We start from the raw sequence: 19,522 nt of genomic DNA, 5'->3' as shown, positions 1-19,522 counted from the left end.
TCTCTCACATTCCCCCTCTTGTTTAGAATTCCCTCCCCATTTGTATCTGACAGACCACCACTCTCCCCACTTCAAAGCCCAACTTAAAAAACAAAACAAAAAAAAAAACTCTTCCAGGAAACCTTCTCTGACCAACCTCTCATTCTTCCTACACCTCTTCTTTTACACCAATAACCTTAAGCACGATCATACTCACAGATTATCACCCTTTAAGCACTTTTGTACCTATCCTTATACTCTTTGTTTCAACTATCTGCAATTCATTTTACTGTTTGTCACCCCCAATATGTTTTAAGCAGGGATCATGTTTAACAACATAGTGTTCTCTCCCAAGCATTTAGAACAGTGCTGCATTCAGCAAGTTCTTAATCCCATTGATTGATTTTCCTAGAATTCTTAGTTTCACCTGCATAAGGCTATTTCCATTAAATTTAAGTGATCATGGACATTGGTTTTGCTCTAGTTACATAGGTTTTGCTTCATGATTTCTTTAAAAAAAATCCCACTGGCCCTACACATATTCAATCAGTAAGAACAATGCTCAAAAAAGGACATTTCTGCAAGGAATAGGCAGTTTTTGAAGTAAACTTCCTGGAATGAAATTTTGAATTGCCCAGATTTGCAAAGAATGTAGTTATTATATATTAACAATGGCAATATCTCTGGGATTACTAGTGATGTGCCATCAATTTAAAAGAGGATTATAAAATTCCTCACCTAGAGTTTCCTTTCCAATTTCAAGTCATTAAAAACTGGAACATTCTAAAATTGTTCATACCTGCCAATAAGTGGCACTAGAAAGAGGAATTTTTGACTGAATTTTTCAAGCTGTGACTGAAGAATAGCAACTGTCTGTGAACTGATTGTTAACATAAATGATCTGTATTTGGTTAGAATCACAGGTTGGGTGGTTAATTACTGCAGTGATCCCTTTTGAACTGTGTTTTCACCATTTAGAACACAGGTAGAACTGGCAGGAGTGGTTGAAAAGGGATTCTATCCAGGATCATCTATCCTGCCCTGTTGCCACAAACAGGACTGTCTAGGGACCATCTGGCTGGAACCCCAGGAAGCTGCTGAGGTGGGAGAAGGCATGGGATGGACTCCTCCAATAAGACTGCTCCCCCGATTAGATTGTAAACCCGGCAAAGGGCAGGGACTGTCTCTATCTATTACCAATTTGTACATTCCAAGAGCTTAGTACAGTGCTCTGCACGTAGTCAGCGCTCAGTAAATACAGTTGAATGAATGAATGATTCATTAGGATCAGGATTGATCCCTGGGTGCTGGAGGGGATTTATAGTGCTCAGATAGGGCCCATGTTTCAGGAGTAATGCATCCCTTGTCCTCCTCTGAACACATTCTGAGAAGCTGATCTCAGCCCATCACCTGATTGACAGACTATATTTCAGTAGTATTATTGTTGTTATTGTTACTGTTTTTATTATATTTGTTAAGTTCTTACTATGTGCCAAGCACTGTACTAAGCACAGGGGAGGACCCAAGTAATCATGTTGGACACAGTCAATATCCGACATGAGTTTCACAGTCTAAGTAGAAGGGAGAACAGGTATTTCATCTCCATTTTACAGATGGAGGCACTGAAAGGTCAAGTGACTTCACCAAGGCCATAGAGCATTTAAGTGGAGGAGATGAAACTAGAACCCAGGTCCTCTGACACCCAGGGCCTCACTCTGTCTTAAGGACTGCCATTCTTCCCTGCTGTCAGATTGGAGACCCAAAGGACAATAGTCCTCAGAGTACAGATACACAGACAGGAACTGTCAGCATCCCTACGCATCTGCTGTCAATCAGAAGATGACTCCATAATCAATGTGGAGTCATTCAAGAGATTGCAAATTAAGGAAAAATAAATATAAGTCCAGCCCATACTCGTTAATCTATCTCTTTGGAATATGACCTCATCAAGTTGCAGAAATTATATTAGTATAAGGTCATCCAAATGTTGGAAGGTTAAACTACAGAATATACTAGGGATATTAGGATGCCCGCAGTCCTGTGAAAATTTTCAAACTCCTGTTAGGTTTGCCACATTCGCACACAGCCACTAATTTCAAAATCGGATATCTGCAATTCATGTCTTCCAAGAAATACTGATTGAGACACAAATGGGAGTCCTTTCAAGCAAAGGGAAATTAAAAATTGAAGGAAAAAAAAATAATTGAAAAAGTCACTGATTTGGAACTGAGTGGTGCCTGAAGCTGAGAGCTCGTTTGTAACACTAACATATTCGAGGAAATGATGTTCAATTGTTTTCAGTGACAATCAGATTGAAAGCACCAGGTACCTCATAAGCAATTATTGAATTTATGCCAGAATCTCAGTAGTAGATAAAGATGCCTCTTGCTAAGGAAGCTGAATAAAGGGGTAAAAAGCTGAAAGTGATTATTTCAACAGTTTTGTACTCTTGTGTCCTAATGGCTGGAGGAAAAAAAATACTATCTTGTGGCCCATACTCTCGGGTCAAAAAATATGTTCTGATTTCATTTTAGCTGAACGTAAAATGATCCCTATATAAGTAACCTCTCTTGACACTTATACAAATATCAATTTACGAACTATATGTATATTTGTTATATTTGTCATTTGTCCTGTGGTTTCTCCCTTGTTGCCATTCTATATTATGGATGCCTGTCTACCCTCCTCAAGAGAAACAGTATGATCTAAGGGTCAGAGGACCAGATTTCTAAGCCTGGCTTTGCCACTTCTCTACTGTGTGACCTTGAGCAACCCCCTAAACTTCTCTATGCCTCAGTTACTTCATCTGTAAAATGGGGATTAAGACTACAAGCCCTATTTGGGAGAGGGATTAAAACCAACTTGATGAATACTTGTATCTACCCTACCTTTTAGTACAGTGCCTGGCATATAGTAAGCACTTAACAAATATCACTTAAAAAAAGTAGGTACCATATCTTTATTTTTAGTGCAGGATCCCATTATGCTTCTAGGCCTGCCTGCCTCCCTTATGGTAGGTGCCAGACTTTACTTTGATTTTAGCCCCTCATGTAGACACTAAGGTGTTTGACTTTCAGAAGGTATTAAACATTGCCTTAGGAATGAAACAGGGTGTCCTCCTCTGGAAAGACAACACAGACATTTTAGGTTTTGTGTTCAAAACTGTCCAACTAACGATGTTATGATTCATGTTTGTAGTTTGAGCTATTAAAACTGATCGCAATGAGAGTCCCTACCAAACCTTATCTAACAGTACTAATAGTTGTGGTAGGCAGTGGAAATAATAGTAGTATAGTGGAAATAATAATAGTATAGTATATTAGTAAGAGTCGTCCTGGGAATAGTACAGTAGCATTTATTGAACACCCATTTAGGTGTTCCCATGTATAATGGGAAAGAGTACATATAAATTATAAGACATGGTCCTGTCCACAAGGAGCTCATACTCTCTCAGGGGAGACAATCATTAAAAAAGATTTACAACTATAAATGTCAAAAGTGAATAAAGCATACATACATAATTTAAATGACTGCTAAGGATGGTGTACATAAAGTCCTAGAATATTTTTATGGGATTTGTTAAGCACTAACTGTCTACCAGGCACTGTACTAAGCACTGGGGTAGACACAAGGTAATATGGTTGGACACAGTGCATGTCCTACATGGGGCTCCCAGTTTTAATCCCTATTTTACAGATACATAATTGAGACAGAGAGAAGTTAAGTGACTTCCCCAAGGTCACACAGACCAGTGACAGAACCAGAATTACTTCTCAGGTACTCAGACTAGGATTAAGGGATCATATCGAGAAGCAGTCAAGAAGCAGTGTGGTTCAGTGGTAAGGGCATGGGCTTGGGAGTCAGAGGTTACGGGTTCTAATCCCGCTCCGCTGCTTGTCAGCAGTGTGACTTAGGGGAAGTCACTTAACTTCTCTGCTCCTCAGTTACCTCATCTGTAAAATTGGGAGTAAGCCTGTGAGCCCCATGTGGGACAACCTGATCACCTTATATTCTCCCCAGCACTTAGAATGGTGCTTTGCACAGAGTAAGCACTCAACAAATGCCATCATTATTATTATAATTATTATTATATAATTCAAGGTTCTAGCAAATTAATTTGGGAAAGCCAGTTGGTAGAATTTTATAAATTAGAATATCAATTATCCCAATTTTCATTCCTGTGATGTATATTTAAGAAGAGTCCACTTTAATTCAAATTTAATTGTGAAAAATGTCTTTGGATGTGCCAAATAAAGATATTAATTTTCAGTGATCTACAATGTCATCCATGAGTTTGACTATCTAGCATCTGAAATGCAAAAGTAAAAAACAAAGATTTGTTCTGAATATGCCAACAAAACAGGTGTTTCCATGGAATGCATACCTTTGCTGGCATCCCCAGCTGCATTCGAATTTACATGTTTTTATCATTGGATTATCACTTTTCACCTGAATTATTTGATCGCTCTGCAATTAAATTATCATATAAAAGTTGTGTCAGCAGATTTGTTTTAAGTGTAAACTTAATGCAATGACCTTGCCACAAGAAATTGAACTTTATTGAACAAGGTGCCATAAAAATGCCATGATTTAGAATGTCAAGTGAACTTTAAAATAATTATTTTTAATACATGTTAAATGTCTGTGTTTTATAGGGAATTCTTAAATTATCCTAAATAACAGCTATCAAATATTGTCCTATTTCTCTGCTTAAGAGTGTCTGGCCCCAGTGGCTTTAAAGTCACCGTGGGCAGGGAATGTGTCTGTTTATTTTTGCATTGTACTCTCCAAAGTGCTTAGTACAATAGAGTGCACACAGTAATCACTCATTAAATATGATTGAATTGACTTGAATTAATCTTTTTGGACCAAAGCATGTTTTTTGAGAGGGTCTTTTTAGTGGATGGTTCCTCTTTTTGTTGATACATCGTGGCTCCCTTGTTCTTAGGTACAACATTTGCAGATTTTATTCCTCATTATGAGCAATTACTATGAATTTTTGTCCCTGCCATCCCTGCCATCCCATAACCTGAGTGATGAGCAGTAAGATCTTAGCACTCCCCACCTCTAGTAAGAGTGGCAAATCTGCAACAAAGAGCCCAGTCCCATTTGCAGCAATGGTAGATCAGCAACTGGTGAGGAGAACCCAGAGTTATGATGCAGCCTTTTAAAACATACCAGCATACATAACATGCACACACACTACTTCCTAGTTTCTCACCTGAGCGACAGCAACACGTTGAGGTGGTGCCAATCGCAACCCAGGCAGCTGCAGTTGGTGCAGGAGCCCCGTCCCTGCTGCAAACTCATCGTGAGCAGCCAGTGTGTCTGTTATATTGTGATATTGTACCCTCCCAAGCACTTAGTAAAGTGCTCTGCACACAGTAAGGATTTAGGGAATATAAATAATTGATGGATTGTAGCAGTCAGGATTTGTAGGTCATTACAGAGAAACAGCAACAAGTGAGGTGAAGCCAAGGTGTTTTCTGTCTGATGCCCCCACCTCTCCCATGTTCAGCATCCTCTACCTTCATCATCATCTAGAAATCTGTTTTCACTTCAAGATGTACTGCTATCATTCTTACTTGAAGATTTAGGGGTGGCATGGGTTCCCTTTCAGTATCCCTTCCATTTTCCTCTCATATCCCACCCAATGGAGCGGTGCTGTTATAAGCAATTAGATATAATCTCCTTCTCCTTCCAAAATAATCTGCTCAAAAATATCATGGTTATAGGAAGCATAATTTTGTGCTGATGGACTGATGATAGTCATACTTCAGTGACTTAATATTGCTGTTAAATAAAATGCAGATAGAACTGATGAAATCTGTCTAGAAGCTAATTGTAGCATCTTTCTAGGTTCAACTTTAGCTGATATACACACCTCTCTAATAAGCACAACATTAGGGAGCTTTATTTGCATATAGACATAATTTACCTTGGAATTTTAGCCTTTTTTGACTTCTCAGTTGATTTGGAGTCTTCTGTTAAACAAAAAATTGTTTACCTTTTTGAAAAAACTCTCAAAAACTCTCTAAATCCCATTTAGAGCCATAAAAATAAATGGAATTTTTTTTCACGGCTACACTTGACATATAAGAGCTTTAGTTTTGTTTGGTTTTCCGAGTGGAAACTGATGGAACCTAGGGTGACTTTTGATGGCCTATGAATAATCTTGACACAGAGAGGCAGGTGTTATCCAATCCATTAGATCAAGGAGGCCATGTACCCTCTGCTCCCCAAAACCTTCCACTGTCTTCCCGTGTCTCTCCACATTAAACAGAAAGCCTCTCCACCATCTTTTTCCTCATATAATCTGCTCTCTTCATCCACTGCTACCCAACTAGATCCCTTCATTCCTCCCAAACTAATCTTCGAACTCTATGTTTCTCACCTTCCATTATTCCACCTCTGTTCCCTCATGCACACTGTTCCCTTAGATTAAACTTGCTCCCTCTCCAAATCTGACAGATCTCAGCTCTCCCCATATCCAAAGTCCTACCCAAAGTCTGCCAACTCCAACGTGTCTTCCATGATCAATTCCCAACATCCCAAGCCACATACTCCATCAGCCTTCTCTAGCACTTATTTATGTATTTCCTTTTATGTACATTGTAGAAGAAGTGGGTGCATAGAATATTTGTATGAGTCATTTAGAATTTTTATATGAGTCATTTAGAATCAATATAATCTTTAATGTTAATTACAGGAATGAGATAATATAGCTTTAAAACATCGGCTTTGAAGCACTCAGTCACCTTGCCCCCTTCTACCTCACAGCATAGCACTTACACGTGCCCCACAGCACTTATGTATATCTGTATAAATCTATAATTCTATTTTTTATATTTATGCCTGTTTACTGTCTTAATGTCTGTCTCCCTTCCTCTAGACCATGAGCCTACTGTGGGGAGGGATTGTCTCTCTTTATTGCTACATTGTACTTTCCAAGCACTTAGTACAGTTCTCTGCACACAGTATGTGCTCAATACATATGAATTTTGCCTACAGTGATTCATGTATTTGAATATGGACAACTACATTAATTAATTAATGTAATTGTCCATATTCAAATACATGAATCACTGTAGGCAAAATTAAAGATGGAGTGAAAAAATTTGTTAGATATTCACTCTAAAAACCACTGAAAAAATCACGGTTTTTCAGAAAAGATGTTCAGAAAAGTGACTGTCACACTAGATAATGACACTAAGTGGTGATTCAGTTAGCTTAGTATTCTAATTGAAATTCTGAACACCCAATAGCAAAGCAAATGTGTTACGAGTGCAGTGCCTAAGTCCTTCTAGCACTTAGACACTCTTGCTATGTTGAATATTCTAAAACAAGTGTGCATCAAACCTCCTTTTCCTTTACTCCACTGGAAGGTATACTAAACAACTATGGTAGGACTTGCATACTTATCAAGACAGATTTATAAGATACGTGGCCGAACATCATCATCATCATCTTCACCATCAAGGCCACTATAACTTTTAATCTGTATTAAAAAAAATTAAAGCAGTCTAATCCATATATAAATATTATTTTGGAAGGAGTAAACCAAGATTTCAAATAATCTTTAGCCATTGTTGTAAAATGACTTTTCTTTATGGAAAAATATAAATTCTCTATGACAAAAGTCAGGAAGGAAATGAGAGACAACAGAATTGCTGATTGCTTAAAAAGTGCAGTTTACTGTGATCAATCAATCATATTTATTGAGTATTTACTGCATGAAGAGCACTGCACTAAATACTTAGAAGAGTACAATACTACAGAGTTGGCACATGGTCCCTGCCCAGGAGTTTTTGAGAAGTACAACAGAAGCAAAAGATGGATTCCCTGCCCACATTAAAGATTATACAGATGTTTGAGCACCGATGTAAATTATATTTTAATAAAAATTAAACAGAACATTCCACAAAGCTCAAGAAAATAAATTAGGTAGAACAAGAGGCAAGATTCCTATTTATTTGTCAAAGATGGCACTAAATGTTTAAATGTCAAGTAGCTTTTACTGTCATTAGTTTATTCATGTTTCTCTAGAATTTCAGTGCTTTATTTTGATGATTTTTAGAAGAAACATTGAAAGAAGAATGCATAATGGCTCCAATGTCTTAAAAAAAGTGTGATATGTCTTATGTCTTATGTCTTAATGTACCCATTTAAAACACTAAGTAACGATTAAGTTTGAAAATCAATCTGATTGAAAAATAATGACTAAAAATGCTGAACCTCAAAATTAAGAGAAGCAGTGTATCCTCATGGATAGTGCATAAGCCTGGAGTCAGAGGTCATGGGTTCTAGTCTCAGATCTGCCACTTGTTTGCTGCCTGACTTTGGATAAGTCACTTAACCACTCTATACCTCAGTTACCTCATCTGTAAAATGAAGAATAAGACTGTGAGCCCCATGTGAGAGATGGACTCTACCCAATCTGTTTAGCTTGTATCTACCCCAATGCTTAAAACAGTGCCTGGCACTTAGTAAGCACTTAATCAATGTCATAAAAAGTTCAAACCCAAGTGATTCTTGGACTTTTGTATCATATTGGTGCATGGGGATTATTTCATCACCATCATCATCACTTTTTTAATCATTAGTCTAAGGGAAATAAAATTACCTTTTCTGTCTTAGATGTGGGACACATCGGGAAATACCATGCTCTAGTAGAAGAGCATGGGCCAGGAAGTCAGAAGACCTTGGATCCAGTCCTGGCTCTACCACTTACCTGCTTTTTAACTGTGGGCAGGTCACTTCACTTCTTTATGCCTCAGTTTTATCATTTATAAAATGACGATTAGATACCTGTCCTATGTTCCCTTTATACACTGAGTCCCATGTGTGACAAGAACTGTCTAACCTGGTTGTCTGGTATTGTCAGTACTTGGCACACAATAAGCACTTGACAAATCTTGACAATAAGCACTTGAGAAGCAACGTGGCTCAGTGGAAAGACTACGGGCTTGGGAGTCAGATGACGTGGGTTCTAATTCTGGCTCTATCACTTAAGTCACTTAACTTCTCTGTGACTCAGATACCTCATCTGTACAATGAATATTAAGACTGTGAGGCTCAGGTGGCTGATTACCTTGTCTCCCCCCCCCAGTGCTTAGAACAGTGCTTGGCACATAGTAAGTGCTTAAAAAATACCACCTTTATCATTATTATTAGTAGTAGTAGTAGTAAATCTGGTCTTATGCTGTCGAATCATCTTCAACCCATAGCGACTCCATGGACATATCTCTTCCAGAATGCCCCACCTCCATGACCATTCATTTGTTAGTGTATCCATAGGGTTTTCTTGGCAAAAATGAGGAAGTGGTTTACCACTGCCTTCTTCCATGCAGGAAGCCTGAGTCTCCACTATCAACTCTCTCCCATGCTGCTGCTGACCAGCACAGGGGAGTTTTGACTTGTAGCAGATTGTCTTCCACTTGCTAGCCACTGCCCAAGTCTGGAATGGAATGGATATGCCTCTGCTTGATTCTCCCTTCCATAGCCAAGACTAGTAGAGTACTGGAAACTCTCCCGGAGCAATCCCAAGAGGGTATTTGGCAAATACCATTATCATTATTATTATTTTTATTTATTTACACCAATCTAATTATGTTATATTTATCCCAGTTCTTGGTACAGTGGTAGGCACATGGTAAATGATTGATAAAATGTCATTAGTATCATTCTATTTATTGAAGGCCAATTGTCTGGAGAGTACTCTGCTACACCTTTTGTTAATCCAGTGGAAATTATACAGCTCTGGGGATTAGGAATCCTGGGTTGAATCATGACTTCTGGGTTCTAACCTGGCACTCAGAGTAGGAGAATGCATTCTCCAGCTTGGCATCAGTGCTGCATGTGACCAAAGGGTGAACAAGGTGAACAGACCCTGCAGGAATCATGATAGCTCCTTGCCAGAAGTAATTAATTCATTCAATAGTATTTATTGAGCGCTTACTATGTGCACAGCACTGTACTAAGCACTTTGAATGTACAATTCGGCAACAGATAGAGACAATCCCTGCCCAATGACTGGCTCACAGTCTAATCCGGAGAGACAGACAACAGAGCAAAACAGAACAAAACAAAAACAAGACAACATTATCAAGATAAATAGAATCAAGGGGATGTACACCTCCAAGTAATGATATGAGATGCCCTAACAGCTCCCACTGTCAGGTCTCTCACATTTCTTCTTGAAGGTGGTCAGTAGGATGGCATCACTGAAGGCTTGTTGCATTTCCTCCATGTTCCAAATGTTGAAGAAATGTTCATGGAGATGTTTGAGAATGATTGAGTCCTATTTATGGAGATTTCTCCAGGAATGCCTTGAGATTCAGTTGCATTTTCATGTTCCAAGACTTTTAATACATTTTTGTCATTCATGGAAGATTGACTTAAGCCTGTGAAGAGGATGGTGCTTTCTGTAGACTTCAACAATCCAATGGTAGTGCAAAGAGCTGATTTCCCCTACCTCTACCCACTCTCTTCTTCTGTCCCATTCATTCTATCCCAGATGACCCATTACTTTGGGGATCCTGAGTATTACAGACTGTTAAGGACCCTCAGAGCAGGGAAATGACAAGGGCAGGAACAGCAAGATAAGCTTGAAAATCAATCATATTTACTGAGCACTTACTGTGTGCAGACCACTGTGCTAAGGGCTTGGGAAAGTACAATATAACAAACAGACATATTCCCTGCCCACAATGAATTTACAATCATTCATTCATACATTCATTCAGTAGTATTCATTGAGAACTTATTGTGTTCAGAACACTGTACCAAGCACTTGGAAGAGTCCACTATAACAATAAATAGACACATTCCCTGTCCACAACGAGCTTACAGCCTAGAGGGGGGGAGAGACATTAATATCAATCAATAAATTGCAGGTATATACATAAGTGCTGTGGGGCTGTTAAGGGGGATTAAATAAAAGGAGAAAATAAGGATGATACAGAAGAAGCGGAATAAAATGAAAAGAGGACTTGAGGAAGACCTCTTGGAGAAGATGTGCCCTCAATAAGGTTTTAAAGGTGGGGAGAGTAATTTTCTGTTCGAATTGAAGAGGGAGGGCATTCCAGGCTAGAAGCAGGACATGGATTATAAGTCCGCAGTGAAATAGATGAAAATGAGGTTCATTGTGAAGGTTAGCACTGGAAGAGTAAAATGTGCAGCTGAGGTATAGTAGGAGAGTAATGAGGTGAGATAGGAAGGACAAGGTGATTGCGTGCTTTAAAGCCAATGGTGAGAAGTTTCTGTTTGATGAAGAAATGGATGGTCAAGGACTGGGGTTTCATATGGAGAGGGGAAACATGTCCTAAACATTTTTGAAGAAAAATGATGCGGGCAGCAAAGTATTGACCGGAGTAGGGAGGGGCAGGAGGCTGGAAGGTCAGCAATGAAGCTGACATAGTAATCAAGCCTGGAAAGGATAAGTGCTTGGATTAATGTGGTAACAGTTTGGATGGAGAAGAAAAGGTGGATTTTAGTGATGCTGTGAAGGTGGAACCGACAGGATTTAGTGATAGATTGAATATGTGGGTTGAATGAGATAAAGGAATCAAGCATAACACCAAGGTTACCAGCTTGTGAGACAGGAAGGTTGATGGTGCCATCTACAATGATGGGAAAGTGAGGGAAGACAGGGAGGGTTTCGGTGGGAAGATAAGGATTTCTGTTAAAGTGATGGGAGGTGATGGGAAGACATTCAAGTACAGATGTTTTGAAGACAGGAGGAAATACAGTCTGTAGTGAGGTAGAGAAATCAGGAATGGAGAAGTAGATTTGGGTATCATCTGAATAGAGGTGGTAGTTGAAGCCATGTGAAAGAATTAGTTCTCCATTGGAGAGGGTGTAGATGGAGAATAGAAGGGGCCCCAGAATGGTGGTGGTATTTGTTAAGCACTTACTATGTGCAGAGCACTGTTCTAAGTGCTGGGGTAGACACAGGGGAATCAGGTGGGGCTCACAGTCTTCATCCCCATTTTACAGATGAGGTAACTGAGGCACAGAGAAGTGAAGTGACTTGCCCAAGGTCACACAGCAGACAAGTGGCAGAGCTGGGATTCGAACTCATGACCTCTGACTCCAAAGCCCGTGCTCTTTCCACTGAACCACGCTGCTTCTCTCAGAACTGAAACTTGAAGGACCCTTACAGTTTGGGCGTAGGAGATAAAGGAGGAGTCCATGAAGAAAACTGAGGCTGAGTGGCTAGAGAGATATGAGGAGAACCAGGAGAGGACAGTGTCAGTGAGGATGAGATTGGATAGGATTCCCAGGAGAAGTGGGTATTCGACAATCTAGATGGGGAGACAGACATTAATATAAATAAATTATGGCTATGTACATGAGTGCTGAGTGGTTGAGTGGGGGATGAATAAAGACATCAAGTCAGGGTAATGCAGAAAGAGTGGGAGAAGAGGAAAGGAGGTCTTAGGGAAGGCCTCTTTGGAGGAGATGTGCCTTCAGTAAGGCTTTGAGGAATGGGAGAGTAATTGTCTTTTGGACATGAGGAGGGAGGGCATTCCAGGCCATAGGGAGGACATGAGTGAGAAGTCAGCAGAGAGATAGATGAGATAGGGACACAATGAGAAGGTTAGCATTAGAGAAACAAAGTGTGCAGGCTGTGTTGTAGTAGGAGAGTAGTGAGGTACGGTAGGAGGGGGAAAAGTGATTAAGTGCTTTAAAACCAATAGTGAGGAGTTTCTGTGCGATGCTTAGGTGGAAGGAGTTTCTTGAGGAGTAGAAAAATACAGTCTGAATTTTTTTGTAGAAAAATGATCCAGGCAGTGTAAATGGACTGGAGTGGGGAGAGACAGGAGGCTACAGGAGGTCAGCAAAGAGGCTGATGTAGTAATTAAGGTGTGATAGGATGAGTGATTGGATTAATGTGCTAGTAGTTTGGATGATCCCTTCCATTGTTGCACCTGGAGAGTTTCCAGTACTCTACCAGTCTCAACTGTGGGAGAGAGAGTCAAGCAGAGGCATATCCGTTCTATTCCTAGCTTAGGGAGTTGCTAGTTAGTGGAAGGCAATCCACTACCAGTCAAAACTCATGTGTGCTGGGCAGCAGTAGAATGGAAGAGAGTCGAGGATGGAGACTCATATTTCCTGCACAGAAGGAGGCAATGGGAAAACACTTCCATATTTTTACCAAGCAAACTCTGTGGACACACTACAGAACAAATGCAGGTGGATGTGGGGCGTTCGGGGAGAGATGTGTCCCGGTCATCACTGTGGGTTGGAAATGACTTGACAGCATAAGATAAGTTTGGATGTAGAGGACAGGGCATAGGAGACTGAGAATAAAGACCCAGAAAGATAGAAACAAGGAGAGAACCATGTAAGCGAAACTGAAGTTGCATAATGTTTCCAGGAGAATGGGGTAATTGACATTGTTGAAAGAAGATTACAGGTCAAGGAGGATTAGAATGGAGTAGAGGCCATTGAATTTGGTAAGAAGGAGGTCACTGGAGGTCACTGGTGACCTTTGAGATGGTGGTTATGAAGGCCACGTAAGATAGGTTTGGATATATGGATGTCAGGGCTTCCTCTGCATGGAGTGTGTGGGAGAAGCGATTGTATAAAAATTTAAAAACATCAAAAGAGCACAGTTTGGATTGGGGAGAAGGGTGGGTAGAAAATTGGAGAAGGTGGGACAAGTGGAGAAAAAAATAATTTGGCTTACCTAAGCAACAGGTGTCAGCACATTTTTGAATTGCATTCTACATATGTGCAAGAAAGGGTAAAAGATGACATTTTGATGCTCTCTTTTATGGTTCCATAGATGGATGTATTTTACTACTGTGGTAGAGAAGCTTAGACATTATCTTATACTCTTTAATTAGTCTCTGAATAATAATGGCACATTGGTACCAATGCCTCTCTGACTTTAAGTCTTCCAAAGAACATGGTAACCTTCTTAATGTTGTTGGGTTTTTTCTACCTCCTTTTCAATCCTTCCTTCTTCACACAATGTCTGCCTAGGAAACAGAATTCAACTCTGTGATAGCATTCTTCACTTCATCTCTAATGTTGATCCTTTGTTGTATATAGGCATTGCCAAGGGTAAGCTGGTACATAACTTCAGTCTTCTTTTAAATGATTGTCAATTCATGGCACTTAGATGATTCTGAGAAATGGTTCATATCTGCTTAGGTTTATGCTTACAAAGCATAGTCATTAGAATCTTGAAGCTCTTGCATGGACAAATCAAGGAAAACTGCCAATATTTCATTATACCTCCTTGACCTTATGCAAAAAATGTAATTCATGTTTTTAAATAAATGTATAATATAATACTGCCAAATACTGCCACCTGCCACATAAATAAATATTGGTGTGTCATGCTTATAGATGGGAGTAGAAATGATTCCTAACAAGGGTTAAGTGACTAGTATCCTTCAGTAATTGATCCAGAATAAACTGATTGCTTGTCATAGAAATATACTCAAGGAAAATTTGAGTTTCCTATTTTTCTTGCCTTCATCACTGTAAGGTAGTACTAGGAAAGGGTTAAAATCATATGTGGAGCAGACAAGCAAGTTTAGACTGTTCAATTCTAGAGATGCCATACTTTGTAGAAATAACATTCTAGAAAGTTATATATTTACAACTCTGCTGTGATTCAATTCTGAGAATGAGTTTATTTTGGACATTTGGTATGGATTACTTTTTGTTCAGTTGTACAATGATTGTTTTTTCACTTGTCCTTGAGTCAGCACTGTAGAAATCCAGTTGTCTTATCTGCAACCTGTTTCTACTACAATAACTTCAGTTGTTAAATGGATAATGCCTCGGGGATGGTTACGCCCTCTTGGAAATTATAATCATGGAAATTAAGCAAAATCAGATACTGAAACAGTCTTACAAATCTATTGCCAGCAGCAGTAAAGTGTGTGCTATCTGCAGATTCCTATTTGCAGTTAAATACTTGACCAGACTGTTAAAATATTGTCTCTTCTACCCAGTAGCCTCCAATCACTGATAGCCCTTGAATAATTCCCCTCATATTTTCTCTTAGACTATGTCCGATACTTCTTTCTCCCTCCTAATTTATACTGCTCCCTCACTTCTACCATTTGGATTTCTTGCAGTAATATGATTTATAGCACTGATATTCATTTCAGTGTTCATGATGTGCCTGTATAACCATTCATTATCAACAGCCTCTACCACAGAAAAGAGAAAACATTTGGATTAGCAGAGGTCAGTTCACCAACCTGAGTCAACTCTATGTTCAGCAACAGATCCAATGTGAAGCTATCTCTTGATTAATTTCTTCTTTTTTCCTCTCATCCTGAATTATTTTAACTTCTTTTATTGGACTTCTGTATCTTTTATTGCATTACTTTATTGAAGAGTTCAGGATCATCCACTATTTTATCCCAATCTTCAATGTTAAAGAGGTAATAGTAACAGCTTTGTACCGATAGGAAAATAATGTTGGAAAAATAATAAAGTTTTTTTGCTGTAAATCATATATTTATCTCCTCTTTGCAAAGGAGGGGTTTATTTTTATGCGCCTAAGTCCTGAATACTGGGTGAATGGTCATCTTATTTTATACTAGATTTCTTGAATTTGTGTAGCTGAATTAAGAGATATTTTCCTGATCCTAAGACTGTTAACGTCACTAAATATAAAGGCTTCTTAATTGGTTTCTCTAAACACTTAATTAATCTGAGTCTTTAGGGAAAGGAATAAATTGTTCACTGGGATATATAAAAAATTACAAAGCAAAATAATACATAGAGACACTATTATGAAACAGTGTTCTGAAAAATGCACTTTGGAACTTTCAGTATATTTTTAATGAGTTTTCCTCAAATTTCCATTGAATTCTTTACTGCTAACTGTCCTATGTTTTTGAAGGCACTATTGATGAAGAAATTCTATCATGACTGAAAATGTGATTCAAAAGCTGATGTGAGACCTTTATGCAATTCCACAATATGTGTGTGTGTGTGTGTGAGTTTGTGTGTATCTGTAAAGGTGGTTCCTTATGTTTCTAATATGTTTACCCCACTAAAGTTCATGGTGTTTTTGCATGGCATCCTGAATAACCTTGACCGTTTTCTTAATGTCCCCAGCCACTATCTCTGCCCTCTAAGTGATTTGTAGTTTTTTACCTCTTTCCTTCTCATTTCCAAAGTGTTCACCAGACTCTCCACTCAGCCTATGGCATTCTAGGCCCTTGTGCTGTTTACCATCATCCATCTTTAACTTTTCTCTCAGTTATTTCTTTGACTGTCAGGCACTATCTAGTTCAATATCAAATGTGCAGCTAGCCTTCTTCTCTCTCCACTGCCAAAGAGTGTGCAGACTCTGAGACCTGTGTGGGATAGATTGTGGGGTGGGTCTGTGCACCATGTAATAGTATTATATCTACCCTAGCACTTAACACTTACTGAATGCTTAATAAATGTCATAATAATTATGATTATTATGATTTTTTCCATCAAGTAGATAGTAAAGCTTAGGGGGACAGATGAGAGACAGATGTAGGTGAGACAATAGATCATTTTATCTGGACCACTTGGAATGAAGTGTGCATAGCGAATAGGCAAATTCAATCATGCACACACATATGCGGCTATTCTCCTGCTAGTTATGATATCATTATCTTTTAATAATGGACAACTAGTAGTTTGTAAACATTTTCACAATTGTGATAGAATACTCAAATGGGATGGACTATTGTCTTGACCCAAGGTGGCTTTTTTCATTTTCATTTCTTTATATTTTCACATTTCAGATCTCTCCTCTTCCCTATTTCTCTTCTTTCCCACCCTCCACACACCACCTGACCAGGGCATCAGACAATCAATCAATCATATATGTTGAGCACTTATGGCATGCAGAGCACTGTACTAAGCACTTTGGTAGAGTACGGCTCAACAATATAACAGACACATTCCCTGCTCACAGTGAGCTTGCAGTCTAGAAAGGAAGACAGACATTAATACAAATATATTAAATATATATACATAAGTGCTGTGGTGCTGAAGAGGGCAGGTACTAAATAAAGCCAGTGTGATGCAGAAAGAAGAGGGAAAAGAGGAAATGAGGGATTAATAAGGGAATGCCTCTTGGAGGAGATGTGCACTGTAGATGGGGAGAGTAAAGAGGCATGCCCCACAGTACTTATACTCTACTATTCTTACATACTGCTATTTCCCCTGTCCCTGATCTATTTTAGTCGTTCTCCCCGTAGTATGTAGGAATCAATCAATTATATTTATTGATCACTTACTCTATGCAGAGCACTGTTCTACGTACTTGAGAGAGTAAAATGTAACAGAGCTGGTAGACACATTCCCTGTCCATAATGAGTTCACAGTCTAGAAGAGGAAAAGACATTAATATACACTGGAGAAGATGTGCCTTCAATAATACTTTGAAGGTGGAGAGAATAATTGTTGGATATGAAGAGGAAGTGCCAGAGGCAGGATGTGGGCAAGAGATCATCGGCATGACAGACAAGATCAAGGTTCAATGAGTAGGTTGTCATTAGAAGAGTGAAATGTACAGTCTGGGTTGCAATTGGAGATGGGGTAAAAGGAGAAAAGGAGATTGAGTGCTTTAAAGCTGATGGAATTGAAGGGGAGGAACTTGAAACAGATGTAGAAAACTCAGTCCAGAAGTTTGAAGAGGAATGCCATTAAAATTATGATGACTGTGATTATTACTATTTGGCAGATAGTAAAACTTAGGGGTATAGATTGGAAACAGATATAGATGAGACAATTGATCATTTTATGTGGACCACTTGGACTGTGCATAGTGAATAGGCAAATTCAATTGTACCAACTTGTGGCTTTTCTCATGCTAGTTATGATATCATCATGCTTTAATAATGGACAACTACTCATTGATATACATTCTTACGATTGAGATAGAATATTCAAATTGGGTATTTTACTTTTGTTGCTGTATTGTACTTTCCAAGCACTTAGTAGAGTGCTCTGCACCCAGTAAGCTCTCAGTGAATGAATGAATGAATGAATGAATGAATGAATGGTAGGAGGGAGATAGGTCAATAACTGGAGAGAGCCATGGGGTTGAGAAAGGGTTTTTCTTTAATTTGAGGTTAGGAAAGACATGGACATGTTTCAAAGCAGTAGGGAAGAAGCCACAGAAGAGAGAACAGTTGAAGATGGCTGTCAAGGGAGGGAAGAAGGGAAGAATCATATCAACAAACTCTGTTGTATTGCATTTTCCCAAGCATCACGTACAGTGCTCTGCACCCAGCAAGCACTCAATAAATAGCATTGATTTATTGATTATAAAGAGGTGGGTTTAATGGGGTTGGAGATGTAACGGGAATATCTGAGGTATGAATGTCCACATTTTCTTTCTTCTCTTTTCTTTGCAATTATTTCTAATGGCACTTCTGAACCTAGCAGCATGACATAATGGATAGAGCATGAGCCTGGGAGCCTGGAAACCTGGGGATAATTATGGTCCTAAACTGTAATATTTTAAGTTTGCTTTAGACTTGCATTGTATGGACAGAAACAAACAGGAGCATACACAATAATGTAATGGGTTCTAATCCCAGCTCCACCACTTGTCTGCTGTGCAGCCTTGGGAAAATCACTTCACTTTTCTGTACCTTAGCTACCTCATCTGTAAAATGGATGTTAAGACAGTGAGCCAATCCAACCCAATTTCCCTTTATCTGCCCCAGCACTTAGTAGAGTGCCAGACACACAGTAAGTGCTTAACAAATACCACAAGTATTATCATTATTATTTACTATTTAAACCCTCACTTGTATTTATATATCTACTTTTCATTCTTCCTTCTATCTGTAAAGAAATTATCCATCTCCCCAATTTGATAACAAACTCTTGAGGGCAAGTATTATGTCTACTTTTATATGGTATTTGTTAAATGCTTAGTATATGTCAAGAACTGTTCTAATCACTGGGTTTGATACAAGTCATTGAGGTGGGACATACTCCCTGTCCTATACAGGGCTCACAGTCCAAGTAGGAGGAAGAACAGGTAATGAATACCCATTTTACAGATGAGACAACTGAGGCAGAATCATACTGCAGGGAATTGGTGAAGTCAGGAGTAGAACCCAGGTCCTCTGTCTCCCAGGCCTGTGCTTTTCCACTATGCCATGCTGCTCCTTTATTGTTCTCCCTCAGACACTTAGTACGGTGATCCCATAGTAGGTTCTCAATAAATGCTATTGTCAGACTGCTTGAATGATCCCCAACTTCAACCCCACAGTCAAAAAATTACATTATGGTCCTAAACCGTAAGTTTGCTTTAGACTTGCATTGTATGGACAGGCACAAACAGGAGCATACATAATAATAATAATGATGATGGTATTTGTTAAGCGCTTACTATGTGCAAAGCACTGTTCTAGGTGCTGGGGGGATACAAGGTGATCAGGTCGTCCCACACAGGGCTCACAGTCTTCATCCCCATTTTACAGATGAGGTAACTGAGGCACAGAGAAGTTAAGTGACTTGCCCGAAGTCACACAGCTGACAAGTGGCTAAGCTGGGATTAGAACCC

The sequence above is a fragment of the Ornithorhynchus anatinus genome, chromosome 2 (genome assembly GCF_004115215.2).
Source record: "Ornithorhynchus anatinus isolate Pmale09 chromosome 2, mOrnAna1.pri.v4, whole genome shotgun sequence".
NCBI classification, from domain to species: Eukaryota; Metazoa; Chordata; class Mammalia; order Monotremata; family Ornithorhynchidae; genus Ornithorhynchus; species Ornithorhynchus anatinus.
The sequence above is the reverse complement of the archived record's forward strand: the minus strand, read 5'-3'. Positions refer to the sequence as shown.